The 16,094-nt window shown below is 46.1% G+C and overlaps 1 protein-coding gene across 5 annotated transcripts in view; it reads right to left on the bottom strand.

Annotated features, from left to right (window-relative positions):
• The window catches only part of LOC115107493 (neurexin-3b-like), a 357,997-nt gene that overhangs the window by 248,481 nt on the left and 93,422 nt on the right, over window positions 1-16,094 (bottom strand). The gene's annotated exons all lie outside the window — the stretch shown is intronic.

The following is a 16,094-nucleotide window of genomic DNA, read 5'->3' as shown; positions in this document are numbered from 1 at the left end:
CATTTCTGATCCGTAAACATCTAAACTGTTCTTGTGTAGGAGGAAGAGGGAAATGCGTGAAATGGCTGCCGGAGCAAATTGAACGCGGAATGAGAACGCTGTCTGGGATGACAAACGACCTGTTGTGGTGTTCAGTTCAAAGCCAGTGTGTGTGTGTGTGTGTGTGTGTGCCTGTCACACCTGTCTGCCGTGCCAGTCTGCAGTAGCACACGGCAGAAGTACATCAATTCAGAAGAACCATGAGAGGAGTTGATGAGAAGCTGTCTGTATTGATTTCACTCATCTAGATTCTGAGTTCAGGCACAACACAACATGACCCTGAGAGGGTGGATACACACACACACACTGACATAGACACACAAATTAACACACACACATTGTGATACAAACACCTCTATACCAGGCGGAGTCAGAGGAGGGCCCTAAAGAAAGAGAGGGAGAGAGAGAGAGAGAGTACAACTCTTAGCTACAGGTGAGATGCATTTATGGAGAAAACGTCAAAGCAGTAAGTTTGGTTTTGGGCAGTGGCTGGCGGGCGGATGGTGGAGTATTTGTCCCTATTGATTGGGTGATTTGTATGTGTTGCCGGGGCCCACTAAATGTGTCTGGAGACGTGTTGATAGATGGGTGTGTGTGTGTGTGTGTGTGTGTGTGTGTGTGTGTGTGTGTGTGTGTGTGTGTGTGTGTGTGTGTGTGTGTGTGTGTGTGTGTGTGTGTGTGTGCGTGTGTGTGTGTGTGTGTGTGTGTGTGTGTGTGTGTGTTGATGGATGTGTCTCCGTTAGCAACGTCAGCCAGGTAGAAGGGCTGTAACAGCACCAAGGTTACCCATGCGACCAGCAGAAACAGATGGATGTACCACGTCCTAACTGTCAGTTATGTGCTACTGTACATTCAATCACTCTCAGCCCCAAAATGTTTGGTGTGACTGACTCTGACTCTGGGTCGACTGTTTCCAGAGTCTATGGCTTACTTAGTTCTCTATCTGTTTCTGTCTATGTCTAAATGTCTCTCTCTCTCTGTTTATACCTCTCTCTCTTCCTGTCAACCCCCCTCTCATTGTAAAGCTTCCATTACAGTATATGTACTGTATTATATATTCAGTTAGCAGTCATATGTTTGTGTCTGCATTGAACAATGAACTATGGGAAGGTAGTAAATACTTACTGTGCATGAAGTCTAATTGGCAAATAACAGGCCTGTATACCGACGTAGATACTGAATATCAACACAAACATGGAAGGCTGCATCTACTACACACGGGAGAGCACAAAAATGAGACACACACACACATACACACAAACACAAATAAACTTGAACAAATACACTTTTTCCAGATGAACTTTGCTCTCGTTTCTCTGCTGGTCATTCATTAATTCATTTCATATTCTCCCATTTTCTCTCTCACTATGGCTCCACTATCTCCAGTGATGGCATTATGTCTGCCTCCTGCACCCGGTTGACACATCCACTTATCTCAGTGACACACCATAGCCATATAACACACACATACTTACACACGCACGCACGCACACACACACAATGCCTTCTATGCTCACTTCTAGGCAAGCAACACTGAACCATGCGTGAGAGCACCAGCTGTTCCGGACAACTGTGTGATCACACTCTCTGTGGCCTTTGTGAGTAAGACCTAAGCTAACATATGATATGGAATTTTTGAACACTTAAGGTATACATTTTTTTTAAATAATATTTTATGAAACATTGAATTTGGCCTTACTGCTATTAGCCCATAGAAACGCATTGAATAACAGCATCATGCTGTACATGAACTAACAGATAGTAAATATATATATATATCTAAAGGAAGTTGGTGCTGAAGTGTCTGTCCTATATCTGAGAGAGATAAGAAAGATCAGGAAACTATTTCTATCTATTTTTATTTTATTATTAGGCAATAAACTATTTCCATATATACTTCCATAAAAATGTTTAACTGGTACCCGGCTACCTTCAGATTAGTCTTGTGAAGCCTTTGGGTGTACTCGTGAGAGACTCACCTTTCCACAGAGGTCAAATTAGTGTGCAGCCCAAACTGTTGGGACACTACAGACAGAAGAAGTTGGAAAATCGGTGGTACCGACTTCAGACGTGTCCCAAGACACTTGTGGTGGCCATAGAGCAGACATTCAGACGCTACAGACATTTACGTGAGAAGACTGATTTTCAGAACGTCTCATGGTCTAAAAAATACCGCTCTAGCTCTGCCACCTTTCACCGAAGATGCAGAAAGGCGACATCGGAGGTGGACTGAGAAGCAGCTCATGTAAAAAACTGATTCAACTGACGAATTTTGATGGGGAATTTCTGTATTATACTAATTTGATTTATGCGAGGGTGAGGCCATCGACTCAATTTAAAAATAAAAATAAACATTTTAACATTCACAAGGCCGGACGGATTACCAGGATGTGTACTCAAAACATGCGCGGACCAGCTGGCATTGTCCCATTATCTGCATTGTCCCATTTTGCACAAACTTTTTTGACTCATCACACACGCTGCTACTGTTTACTATCTGTCAACTTAATTCCTAGATATATGTACATAACTACCTCAATTACCTCGTACCTCGGTACATCAAAAAGGTACCTCTTGTATATGGCCACTTGTATATCGTTATTCATTTTTACTTTAATTATTTAGGTGTTTTACTTTTATATTAGTTCTCCCCCCCCAAAAAAAATGTCACTGCATTGTTGTGAAGCATTTCAGCATTTCACTGTTAGTAAACAACAGGTATGGACTAAGCATGTGACGAATAATTGATTGGACACACACAACCACACAATATATGCTAGGCTATGCTAGGCTGGCATCATTAACTTGATCAGTACCAGGCCTGGGTTGGAAATAGAGCCTTAAAGCTACAATATGTAACTTTTGGGGCGACCGGACTGAATTCACATAGAAAAGTGGGTTATAGATCTGTCATTCTCATTGAAAGCAAGTCTAAGAAGAGTTAGATCTGTTCTATGCGCACCATTTCTATGCTTCCCGTTCTTAAGTTTAGTTTTGCCTCTTTTACTTTCAGTTTTGTACACCAGCATCAAACAGCTGAAAATACAATATATTTGGTCCGGGAAAATATATGACACAGTTTTTTAGACAGCACAATGATATTCTTCTCTATACTTGCTTATATGGTCATATAAACTGAAATTAGGTGAACTATTAGACATTTTGCAACCAGGAAATGGCTGAGCGATTTCTGCATAGGTCAGCTTTAATGAAGACATTTCATCCTTGTCCTCTCACAGAGTAAAGTGTAGAAAAGCTGTGTGTGTGTGTGTGTGTGGGGGGGGGGGGGGGCTCGTTTAACTATACTTCTGGACACCAGAAGTCCCAAGAAGAATAGTAAACGAAAACATTTTGACCACTTGGGGACATTTTGTTAATCCCCAAAAGATAATATGCTATTTCTAAGTGGTTTAGAGCTAAGGAATAAGTGTTAGAATTAGGTTTAGAGTTAGGGTTAGGGTTAGTTTTATGGTTAGGAGCTATGGTTAAGTTTAGGGTTAAGGGTAGGGGTAAGGGTACAGGTTAGGGACAACAGGACTATGAATGGGACTGAATTGCGTGTCCCCACAAGGTTAGTTGTACAAGACTGTGTGTGTGTGTGTGTTTGGGGGATTATACTATCTGTTTGATCTGCGGTAATACCCCTCTCCCCTGGGCCACAACAAAGCATCACTGCACTCCCCCTCCTCTACCCTAAAGCACCTAGCTGCTCATCGATGTCTCTCTCCTCCATTCACCTCCTCTCTTCCCGAGGCGCGTTCATGTCTACGTCACAGAGGCGGAGGCTGCGTCCCCCTCTGTGCACTTGAAGGCCTTCGCTTGCGGCATTGACCAGTGTGATCCTTTATTTTTACTAGGTACTGGAGCTAGTGTGTAATGCAGTAGAAGATGTCAGGACAGAATGTTCTGTTTCCATTTGGACAGACTCACTGTTGAACCAGAGTGCAGGACATCCTCCTGAGCAGGAGAGATGAAGCCCACGACACCACTGTTCCTGTCCCAACCAAGCCCCATCCCTACATCTTATCCTACGCACCCCACAACCCCCAGCACACCTGTTCCTGTCCCAGCCAAGCCCCATCCCTACATCTTATCCTACGCACCCCACAACCCCCAGCACACCTGTTCCTGTCCCAGCCAAGCCCCATCCCTACATCTTATCCTACGCACCCCACAACCCCCAGCACACCTGTTCCTGTCCCAGCCAAGCCCCATCCCTACATCTTATCCTACGCACCCCACAACCCCCAGCACACCTGTTCCTGTCCCAGCCAAGCCCCATCCCTACATCTTATCCTACGCACCCCACAACCCCCAGCACACCTGTTCCTGTCCCAGCCAAGCCCCATCCCTAGTCAGCACCACTGACTCCCAGACAAGCCTCCACCATCCTTAATGCTACCCTGGTCCTCTAGACACCCTCCCAGCCACACACACACCTGTTATCCTGCCCCTGCACCACTTAATCACATTTACTGTGACTGCACATTACATTATTCATTGTTCAAATGAAAACTCTTCAGGTATGCATGAGGGAGCTATGAATAACCACATTCCATCATATCTACTACACTACCTAGGGCATGTACACTGTGTTTGTGATGTGTGTGTGTGTGTGTGTGTGTGTGTGTGTGTGTGTGTGTGTGTGTGTGTGTGTGTGTGTGTGTGTGTGTGTGTGTGTGTGTGTGTGCCATGTGTGTGAATCACAGAAGGCGTTTCTCAATCCAGTTTTTCACTGATTAATAATGTAGTGGTTTCAGAATGGCAAGGACACTCCTTTTCCATGCCTCTTTTCACATAGCAAATAAAACACGTAATATTCCTTTACAGATGGAAGAACATGGCTTACTCCAGTGACACAACGTATGTCTACCATTCCGTCCTTTGGCGTCATCCCCTGTAAAACGTTGTGTTGGGAAGGTGAGTGACTAAAGAATGAATGTATAAAACATGGAGGGAAACTCAGCTGCAGTTTTAGGTAAGCAGCCAGACTTCGTGACACCCCTCCAAATGCATCTTGGGAAGTAAATTAAGGCCATTTGGCTTGGCAGAGGGCAATTTATTACAAAGCAATTATTACATCTAAGCAATTATAAATGTCAACACAAACTGATGAACTGTTTTCATCTCTGAGTGTGTGTGTGTCATTGGTGTGTGTGTGTTTAAGTTAGTTTGGGTTTGTTCATGTTTGTGTGTCTCTGTGGGGTCTGCTTGAATGCATCCATGTACATTTGTGTGTGACCGTGTGTTTGCCCGACTGTGTGTGAAACAATGTGCGTGTGTGTGTGTGTGTCCTGGCTTGTGAATGAATAATAAAGCTTGACCTTTGTTGGGCGAAATAGACAAATAATAGACAGCAGCTAATTCCATTATGTAAGTTGAGTAATTGCCCCGATGTAGAGAGGAGAGCAGCATCCGGCCCATTCTCCATTTTGCCAATAGCTCCCTCCCATTGCTGATGTCCTTGAATTACACTAGAACTGTGAGGTAATGATGCAAACCAAGTAAAAGGGCTGAGAAGGGTTGAGGAGAGGAGAGGTCAGAAGAGAGGAGAGAGGAGGAGTGAGGAGAGGAGGGGTGAGAAAGCAGTGGGGGGAGAAGGTCGAAGATGAGAACCATGACAAAACCACTCAGCCATTACTGTACACATTACCAAACAGAGGCGCCGAAAAACAGCTATAAAAAGGAGTGAGAGAGTTGAATAAAAGAAGCAGTAGAACTCTGCAGTAGAACTCTGCAGTAGAACTCTGTAGTAGAACTCTGTAGTAGAACTCTGCAGTAGACGTCTGTAGTAGAACTCTGCAGTAGACGTCTGTAGTAGAACTCTGCAGTAGACGTCTGTAGTAGAACTCTGCAGTAGTGGTCTGTAGTAGAGGTCTGTAGTAGAGGTCTGCAGTAGAGGTCTGTAGTAGAACTCTGCAGTAGTGGTCTGCAGTAGAGGTCTGTAGTAGAGGTCTGCAGTAGAGGTCTGCAGTAGAGGTCTGCAGTAGACGTCTGTAGTAGACGTCTGTAGTAGAACTCTGCAGTAGAACTCTGTAGTAGAACTTTGCAGTAGATGTCTGTAGTAGAACTCTGCAGTAAGAGGTCTGTAGTAGAACTCTGTAGTACACGTCTGTAGTAGAACTCTGCAGTAGACGTCTGTAGTAGAACTCTGCAGTAGACGTCTGTAGTAGAACTCTGCAGTAGTGGTCTGTAGTAGAGGTCTGTAGTAGAGGTCTGCAGTAGAGGTCTGTAGTAGAACTCTGCAGTAGTGGTCTGCAGTAGAGGTCTGTAGTAGAGATCTGCAGTAGAGGTCTGCAGTAGAGGTCTGCAGTAGACGTCTGTAGTAGACGTCTGTAGTAGAACTCTGCAGTAGAACTCTGTAGTAGAACTTTGCAGTAGATGTCTGTAGTAGAACTCTGCAGTAAGAGGTCTGTAGTAGAACTCTGTAGTACACGTCTGTAGTAGAACTCTGCAGTAGACGTCTGTAGTAGAACTCTGCAGTAGTGGTCTGTAGTAGAACTCTGCAGTAGAACTCTGTAGTAGACGTCTGTAGTAGAACTCTGTAGTAGAGGTCTGCAGTAGAGGTCTGTAGTAGAACTCTGTAGTAAACGTCTGTAGTAGACGTCTGTAGTAGAGGTCTGTAGTAGAGGTCTGCAGTAGACGTCTGTAGTAGAACAATGCAGTAGACGTCTATAGTAGACGTCTGTAGTAGAGGTCTGCAGTAGAGGTCTATAGTAGAGGTCTGCAGTAGAGGTCTGCAGTAGAGGTCTGCAGTAGAGGTCTGTAGTAGAGGTCTGTAGTAGAGGTCTGCAGTAGAGGTCTGTAGTAGAACTCTGTAGTAAACGTCTGCAGTAGACGTCTGTAGTAGAGGTCTGCAGTAGAGGTCTGCAGTAGACGTCTGCAGTAGACGTCTGTAGTAGAACAATGCAGTAGACATCTATAGTAGACGTCTGTAGTAGAGGTCTGCAGTAGACGTCTGTAGTAGAGGTCTGCAGTAGACGTCTGTAGTAGAGGTCTGCAGTAGACGTCTGTAGTAGAGGTCTGCAGTAGACGTCTGTAGTAGAACAATGCAGTAGACGTCTATAGTAGACGTCTGTAGTAGAGGTCTGCAGTAGACGTCTGTAGTAGAGGTCTGCAGTAGACGTCTGTAGTAGAGGTCTGCAGTAGACGTCTGTAGTAGAGGTCTGCAGTAGACGTCTGTAGTAGAGGTCTGCAGTAGATGTCTGTAGTAGAACAATGCAGTAGACGTCTATAGTAGACGTCTGTAGTAGAGGTCTGCAGTAGAGGTCTGCAGTAGAGGTCTGCAGTAGAGGTCTGCAGTAGAACAATGCAGTAGACGTCTATAGTAGATGTCTGTAGTAGAGGTTTGTAGTAGAGGTCTGTAGTAGAGGTCTGTAGTAGAGGTCTGTAGTAGAGGTCTGCAGTAGAAATCTGCAGTAGAACTCTGAAGTAGACGTCTGTAGTATAACCCTCCAGTAGAGGTCTGTAGTAGAACCATGCAGTAGAGGTCTGAAGTAGAGGTCTGCAGTAGAACTCTGCAGTAGAGGTCTGCAGCAGAGGTCTGTAGTAGAGGTCTGCAGTAGAGGTCTGCAGTAGAGGTCTGCAGTAGAACTCTGCAGTAGACGTCTGTAGTAGAACTCTCCAGTAGTGGTCTGTCGTAGAACTCCGCAGTAGACATCTGTAGTAGAACTCTGCAGTAGAAATCTGCAGTAGACCTCTGCAGTAGACGTCTGTAGTATAACCCTCCAGTAGAGGTCTGTAGTAGAACCATGCAGTAGAGGTCTGAAGTAGAGGTCTGCAGTAGAACTCTGCAGTAGAGGTCTGAAAGTAGAGGGTTGAAGTATAGGTCTGCAGTAGAACTCTGCAGTAGAACTCTGCAGAGTTCCTGAACTCTACGCCTCCCTATATACCTCCCTGTCTGCCTCCCTGTACGCCTCCCTGTACGCCTCCCTGTACGCCTCCCTGTACGCCTCCCTGTACGCCTCCCTGTAAACCTCCCTGTCTGCCTCCCTGTATACCTCCCTGTACGCCTCCCTGTACGCCTCCCTGTACGCCTCCCTGTATACCTCCATGTTTGCCTCCCTGTATACCTGCCTGTATACCTCCCTGTTTGCCTCCCTGTATACCTCCCTGTATACCTCCCTGTTTGCCTCCCTGTACACCTCCCTGTATGCCTCCCTGTTTGCCTCCCTGTACACCTCCCTGTACCCCTCCCTGTACGCCTCCCTGTACGCCTCCCTGGTACGCCTCCCTGTATGCCTCCCTGTACTTCTCCCTGTATATCTCCCTGTACGCCTCCCTGTACACCTCCCTGGTACGCCTCCCTGTATACCTCCCTGTACTTCTCCCTGTATACCTCCCTGTACGCCTCCCTGTACGCCTCCCTGTCTGCCTCCCTGTACACCTCTCTGTACGCCTCCCTGTACACCTCTCTGTACGCCTCCCTGTGCGCCTCCCTGTACGCCTCCCTGTACGCCTCCCTGTACGCCTCCCTGTACGCCTCCATGTCTGCCCCCCTGTTTTCCTGTCTATATGCCTCACTGTTTGCATCTCTGTCTGCCTGTCTATATGCCTCGCTGTCTCCCTCCGTGTCTGCCTGTCTATATGCTTCCCTGTATATATGCATCCCTGTCTATATGCCTCCCTGTCTGCCTGATCACTGTCAAACACTCCCTAAAACACTTCAGAGAGCAGGCCTTTCTAATCAACCTGGCCCGGGTATCCTGGAAGGATATTGACCTCATTCCGTCAGTAGAATATGCCTGGTTATTCTTTAAAAGTGCTTTCCTCACCATCTTAAATAAGCATGCCCTGTTCAAAAAATGTAGAACTGATATAGCCCTTGGTTCACTCCAGACTTGACTACCCTCGACCAGCACAAAAACATCTTGTGGCGTACTGCATTAGCATCGAATAGCCCCCGAGATATGCAACTTTTCAGGGAAGTTAGGAACCAATATACACAGGCAGTTAGGAAAGCAAAGGCTAGCTTTTTCAAACAGAAATGTGCATCCTGTAGCACAAACTCCAAAAAGTTCTTGGACATTGTAAAGTCCATGGAGAATAAGAGCATCTCCTTCCAGCTGCCCACTACCCTGAGGCTAGGAAACACTGTCACCACTGATAAATCTACAATAATCAAGAATTTCAATCAGCATTTTTCTATAGCTGGCCATGCTTTCTACATAGCTACCCCTAACCCGGTCAACAGCTCTGCACCCCCCATAGCAACTTGCCCAAGCCTACCCCATTTCTCCTTCACTCAAATCCAGATAGCTGATGTTCTGAAAGAGCTGTAAAATCTGGATCCCTACAAATCAGCTGGGTTAGACAATCTGGACCCTCACTCTCTTAAATTATCCGCCGCCATTGTTGCAACCCCTATTACTAGCCTGTTCAACCTCTCTTTCGTAACGTCCGAGATCTCTAAAGATTGGAAAGCTGCCGCGGTCATCCCCTTCTTCAAAGCGGAGACACTCTAGACCCAAACGGTTACCAACTACTTCTCAGATAGAGTTCAGGGTGTTCAGTCAGAGGGCCTGTTGTCCGGACCTCTGACAGTCTCTATGGCGTGGCAGGTACTGACTGACTATCCTACCGATCCTTGACTTCGGCGATGTCATTTACAAAATAGCCACCAACACTCTACTCAGCTAAATGGATGTAGTCTATCTGTTTTGTCACCAAAGCCCCATATTCTACCCACCACTGCGACCTGTATGTTTTCATTGAATGGCCCTCGCTTCATATTCGTTGCCAAACCCACTGGCTCCAGGTCATCTATAAGTCTTTGCTAGGTAAAGCCCAGCCTTATCTCCGCTCACTCGTTACAATAGCAGCACCCATCCGTAGCACGCGCTTCAGCGGGTATATTTCACTGGTCATCCCCAAAGCCAACTCCTACTTGGCTGCTTTTCCTTCCAGTTCTCTACTGCCAATGACTGGAACGAATTGCAAAAACAAATTTCAAAAATCACTGAAGCTGGAGTCTTATATCTCCCTCACTAACTTTAAGCATCAGCTGTTAGAGCAGCTTACCGATCATTGCACCTGTACACAGCCCATCTGTAAATATCCTCATCCAACTACCTTATCCCCATATTGTTATTTTTTTTGTGGCTCCTTTGCACCCCAGTATCTTTACTTGTACATTCATCTTCTGCAAATCTATCCCTCCAGTGTTTAACCTCTTCAGTCGACCCTCTACTTTTTTGAACATTCTGTTAAAAATCGCGCAACATTTCAGCGCCCTGCTACTCATGCCAGGAATATAGTATATGCATTTGCTTAGTCTGTGTGGATAGAAAACACTCAGACGTTGAAAACCTGGTTAAATCACTGCTGTGGCTTTACCAGAACGGCATTTACATCGAAAAGCACAGGAAAAACTGATCACTGAAAATGGGGAAAATATATCCATGCGCTACTTGAACCCATTGATAAACGTGAACCACAATTAATTGACTGAGGTTGCAGTACCTACAGCTTCCACAGGGTGTCTAGAGTCTTGTCATTTCCCTTCGAGTTTTTTCTTGGTCAAACACATACAGGACACCGTATCTAATCCGGTCTAGGACCGGATATTTTCGTTGAGTTTCTAGCAGGACATTTTTCCAGACGGACAGCTAATAATCTTTACATCGCCTCCTGATGAATTTTATCGCTTATTAACGTTTACTAATACCTAAAGTTGCATTACAAACGTATTTCGAAGTGTTTTGTGAAAGTTTATCGTCGACTTTTTGAATTAAAAAAAATGACGTTACGTTTTGAAACAATGTTTTTTTCGTTTATCACACAGTCTACATATAACGATATCTAGGCTTTATATGGACCGATTTAATCGAAATAAAGACCCAAATAGTGTTTATGGGACATCTAGGAGTGCCAACAAAGAAGATGGTGAAAGGTAATGAATGTTTTCTATTTTATTGTGCGGTTTGTGTAACGCCGAAATGCTAATTATTTTGTTTACGTCCCCTGTGGGTCTTTTGGGGTGTTGCATGCTATCAGATAATAGCTTCTCATGCTTTTGCCGAAAAGCATTTTAAAAATCTGACTTGTTGCCTGGATTCACAACGAGTGTAGCTTTAATTCGATACCCTGCATGTGTATTTTAATGAACTTTTGAGTTTTAACTAATACTATTAGCATTTAGCGTAGCGCATTTGCATTTCCAGAGCTCTAGTTGGGACGCAAGCGTCCCGGGTAGAAGCAACAGGTTAATTGCTAAATTGTCATTATTTTGCCACTATGGCCTATGTATTGCCTTAATTCCCTAATCTTACTACATTTGAACACACTGTATATGGACTTTTCTATTGTGTTATCCCATGTGTAACTCTGTGTTGTTTGTGTCGAACCGCTTTGCTTTATTTTGCCCAGGTCGCAGTTGTAAATGAGAACTTGTTCTCAACTGGCCTACCTGGTTAAATAATGGTGAAATATATATATATATTTAAACTATGCCTGTCTGCCTCCCTGGCTTCCTCCCTGCCTGTCTTCCTCCCTGCCTGTCTGTCTGCCTCCCTGCTTGTCTACCTCCCTGCCTGTCTTCCTCCCTGCCTGTCTGTCTGCCTGCCTCACTGCCTATCTGCCTTCCTGCCTGTCTGCCTCCCTGCCTGTCTGCCTCTCTGCCTGCCTCCCTGTCTGCCTGCCTCACTGCCTGCCTCACTGTCTGTCTGCCTCACTGCCTACCTCACTGTCTGTCTGCCTTCCTGTCTGTCTGCCTTCCTGCCTCCCTGCCTGTCTGCCTCCCTGCCTGTCTGCTTCACTGCCTGCCTCACTGCCTGCCTCACTGCCTGTCTGCCTTCCTGCCTGTCTGCCTCCATGCCTGTCTGCCTCTCTGCCTGCCTGCCTCCCTGTCTGCCTGCCTCACTGCCTGCCTCCCTGTCTGCCTTCCTGCCTGTCTGCCTCTCCGCCTGCCTCCCTGTTTAAACTATGCCTGTCTGCCTCCCTGGCTGCCTCCCTGGCTTCCTCCCTGCCTGTCTTCCTCCCTGCCTGTCTGTCTGCCTCCCTGCTTGTCTGCCTCCCTGCCTGTCTTCCTCCCTGCCTGTCTGTCTGCCTGCCTCACTGCCTATCTGCCTTCCTGCCTGTCTGCCTCCCTGCCTGTCTGCCTCTCTGCCTGCCTCCCTGTCTGCCTGCCTCAATGCCTGCCTCACTGTCTGTCTGCCTTCCTGCCTGTCTGCCTCACTGCCTACCTCACTGTCTGTCTGCCTTCCTGTCTGTCTGCCTTCCTGCCTGTCTGCCTTCCTGCCTGTCTGCCTCCATGCCTGTCTGCCTCTCTGCCTGCCTCACTGCCTGCCTCACTGCCTGTCTCACTGCCTGTCTCACTGTCTGCCTGCCTCACTGCCTGCCTCCCTGTCTGCCTTCCTGCCTGTCTGCCTCTCCGCCTGCCTCCCTGTCTGCCTGCCTCACTGCTTGCCTGCCTCCCTGTCTGCCTGCCTCACTGCCTGCCTCCCTGCCTGTCTGCCTCACTGCCTACCTCCCTGCCTGTCTGCCTGCCTCCCTGTCTGCCTGCCTCCCTGTCTGCCTGCCTGCTGCTTCAGTACCCTGTTGGATACAATATAGGGATTTGCTGTAAAGGCTTAGAGTCTGCAGTAAAACAAGACAAACCGCCAACCGTACCGCAGCAGAAATGTAGGTTACTGCCTGGCTGAATTTTCACTTTAATCTTACCACGAGTAGAGAAAAACGCTCTACTGGCTGCATTCAGATGAAATGAACAAAGGCAACACTAACTTTGACTCATGATGACTTTTTTCCAACAGCCTTCTATGTGACTCAGAACTTGGCATAACTTGAGAGTTAGAAGGGTGGTATTTGATTCCACCGTCACCCACAGTGCCATGCTTGCCAGCTCTCTATGTCACCCCCAGAGCCTTGAGAGAGAGAGAAGGAGAGAAATAGAAAGAGAGAGAGGGAGAATTCTGCAAAAATCCTGGAAAAATATCCTCCGTGTACAACGTAAAACAGAAAATAATGCATGCAGAGCAGACTTAGGCCGATACCTGCTAATTATCAAAATCCAGAAAAGAGCTGTTCAATTCTACAACCACCTAAATGCAAGCGATTCCCAAACCTTCCATAACAAATCCATCATCTACAGAGAGATGAACCTGGAGAAGAGTCCCCTAAGCAAGCTGGTCCTGGGGCTCAGTCCACAAACACAAACAGACCCCACAGAGCCCCAGGACAACAACACAATTAGACCCAACCAAATCATTAGAAAACAAAAAGATAATTACTTGACACATTGGAAAGAATTAACAAAAGAACAGAGCAAACTAAAATGCTATTTAGCCCTAAACAGAAAGTACACAGTGGCAGAATACCTGACCACTGTGACTGACCCAAACTTAAGGAAAGCTTTGACTATGTACAGATTCAGTGAGCATATCCTTGCAATTGAGAAAGGCCGCCGTAGGCAGACAGGGCTCTCAAGAGAAGACAGGCTATGTGCACACTGCCCACAAAATGAGGTGGAAACTGAGCTGCACTTCCTAACCTCCTGCTAAATGTATGACCATATTAGAGACACATACTTCCCTTAGATTACACAGATCCACAAAGTATTCGAAAACAAATCTTATTTTGATTAACTCCCATATCTACTGGGTGAAATACCACAGTGTGACATCACAGCAGCACGATTTGTGACCTGTTGCCGCAAGAAAAGGGCAACCAGTGAAGAACAAACACCATTGTAAATACAACCTATATTTATTTTATTTCTTTTCCCATTTGTACTTGAACTATTTGCACATCATTACAACACTGTATATAGACAATATGACATTTGAAATGTCTTCATAATTTGGAACTTTTGTGAGTGTAATGTTTGCTGTTAATTTTTTATTGTTTATTTCACTTTTGTTTATTATCTATTTCACTTGCTTCAGCAATGTAAACATATGTTTCCATGCCAATAAAGCCCCTTAAATTGAAATTGAATTGAGAGACAGAGACAGACAGACACAGAGACAGAAAGACAGCGACAGACAAATATAGACAGAGACAGATATCCCTGAGTATGCACTCCGTTGAGACAGTCGAAGGGTTATTCAAAGTCAAACAGGATGTGTGTAGAGACAGACAGAGACAGCGACAGACAAATATAGACAGAGGCGGACAGGCAGACAGAAAGACACAGAGCGAGACATACAGACAGAGAGAGAAAGAAGCTCCGCTCTCCACTACTCTGCACTGGGCTAATTAGAACCACACTCACGTGAGGCTGCGCTCGATTCATGCCTGACACACAGCCTTGCAGCACAGCCTTGCAGCACAGCCTTGCAGCACAGCCTTACAGCACAGCTATGGAACCACACTGGACCCCCTTCAGTTTCACTATCAAACAACATGATTTGAGATATCACTGTTGCATTGTGTAAGTTGGAGAAAGCGTCATAGCAATCCACTTTCTGCAGCAGGTACAGCATGAGAGGGGTGTGTTTGTGTGTGTGTTTGGAGAGGGATAGCGAGAGAGAGAGGGATAGCGAGAGATAGCGAGAGAGAGAGAGAGAGAGGGAGAGAGAGAGAGAGAGAGAGAGGAGGAAAGCTGATTTCCTGCTCAGGGGATTGCATCTAATTTCTTCTCTCAGCTAGCCAGCCTGGTGTAGGCTAGGCTGCGTACGGAGATGCTCGGTATATTACTGCCATCTAGTGGTGGCTCTATGAACAGTTTCTAAACCTCGGGGAAGGGGAACCTCTACTTCATTATTATTTTACCCTTATTTTACCAGGTAAGTTGACTGAGAACACGTTCTCATTTACTGCAACGACCTGGGGAACAGCTACAGGGGAGAGGAGGGGGGATGAATCAGCCAATTGTAAACTGTACAGTAGAGAAGAATAACTAAAAGGATGGATTATAAAACACAAATGGAACACTAATCTAGTATCTGGCCAGAACATTAAACCACTACATTTAACAGCACCCAAAGGGCCCCTGTTTTAATAGGTAACAACTAACAATGAAGTTGTTGTTTTGTTTACTGATATTAGAATCCCTATTAGCTGGCTACAACTACGCTACCTGGGGTCCATTTAAAGCAAAATACAAAACAAGTCCAAAAAAGACAAAGCCAGAGGGATTTAGCTAGAAGCAGTACACTTCATAGGGAACTATTTAGGATGGAAATAATGGTGATGTCGTGCCCTTGGCTCCTTGACGTTGAAGTGTCGACAGGATTAGATGTGAAACCACTGGAACGTCTGCTGAGGCATGACCGTAGGCTAATCACTGGGTCAGAGTAGCACTCATCGCCTCAAACCACGACTCTGTGTCAAAGACAGGACAAGAAACACAGACGAGAGAACGAGAAAGAGAGAGAGAGAGAGAGAGAGAGAGAGAGAGAGAGAGAGATAAGTAATAGAAAAAGAACGAGAGAGCAAGGTAAAGGCAGAGAGGTGAGGACCTAAAGAGAGTGTGAGACAGCGAGGGAAAGAAAGAGAGCCAGGTCGAGGACGAGAGAGCCGTGGAGCCACCAGCAGCATTAGCCGGTATGAAAGACCAGTGTGATCACAGGTCCTTTTCGACATGATTCAGCTCGTTAGCTGTGCTACGGGCAAAGCAGAGCAGAGCGACCCTTACATTACACTGTCCCGTGAAAGATCGTGCACGCCACTGTGCGCGCCTGCCACCGCAAACTGAAGACGAGAGTCCCCATCGTCACGGGGATAAGAGCCACACACATCTGAGAAACCTCTTTATCGGGTGTTTATAAAATGACTGCTCGGGCAGAACCAGCAGTTATACATAACGTCAGTCACTCACTGGCTCATAAAACCAAGTTACTAAAGCTCTGTGACCAAACAACAAGAAGGAGTGACACTGAGAACCATTTCAAACCAATTCAACCGCTCTTGTGCTGAAGGTCTTCGGGGCATATTTTGAATATCACAGACACACCATTCCTTTCACTGTTGCTGTCACAGAGAAAATAGAATATACAGCGTAAGAATAAGGTAACGACCGGCACGATGCAGAAAACCCTTTGACCGCTGGTACTGACGGCTGTCGCACAGCGTCCCTCAGTGCAACAGGCCATGGAAAAGTTGAAGGCGTCTGT

The sequence above is a fragment of the Oncorhynchus nerka genome, linkage group LG24 (genome assembly GCF_034236695.1).
Source record: "Oncorhynchus nerka isolate Pitt River linkage group LG24, Oner_Uvic_2.0, whole genome shotgun sequence".
Taxonomy (NCBI): domain Eukaryota; kingdom Metazoa; phylum Chordata; class Actinopteri; order Salmoniformes; family Salmonidae; genus Oncorhynchus; species Oncorhynchus nerka.
Note: the sequence above shows the minus strand (reverse complement) of the source record. Positions and strands in the feature narration are given on the sequence as shown.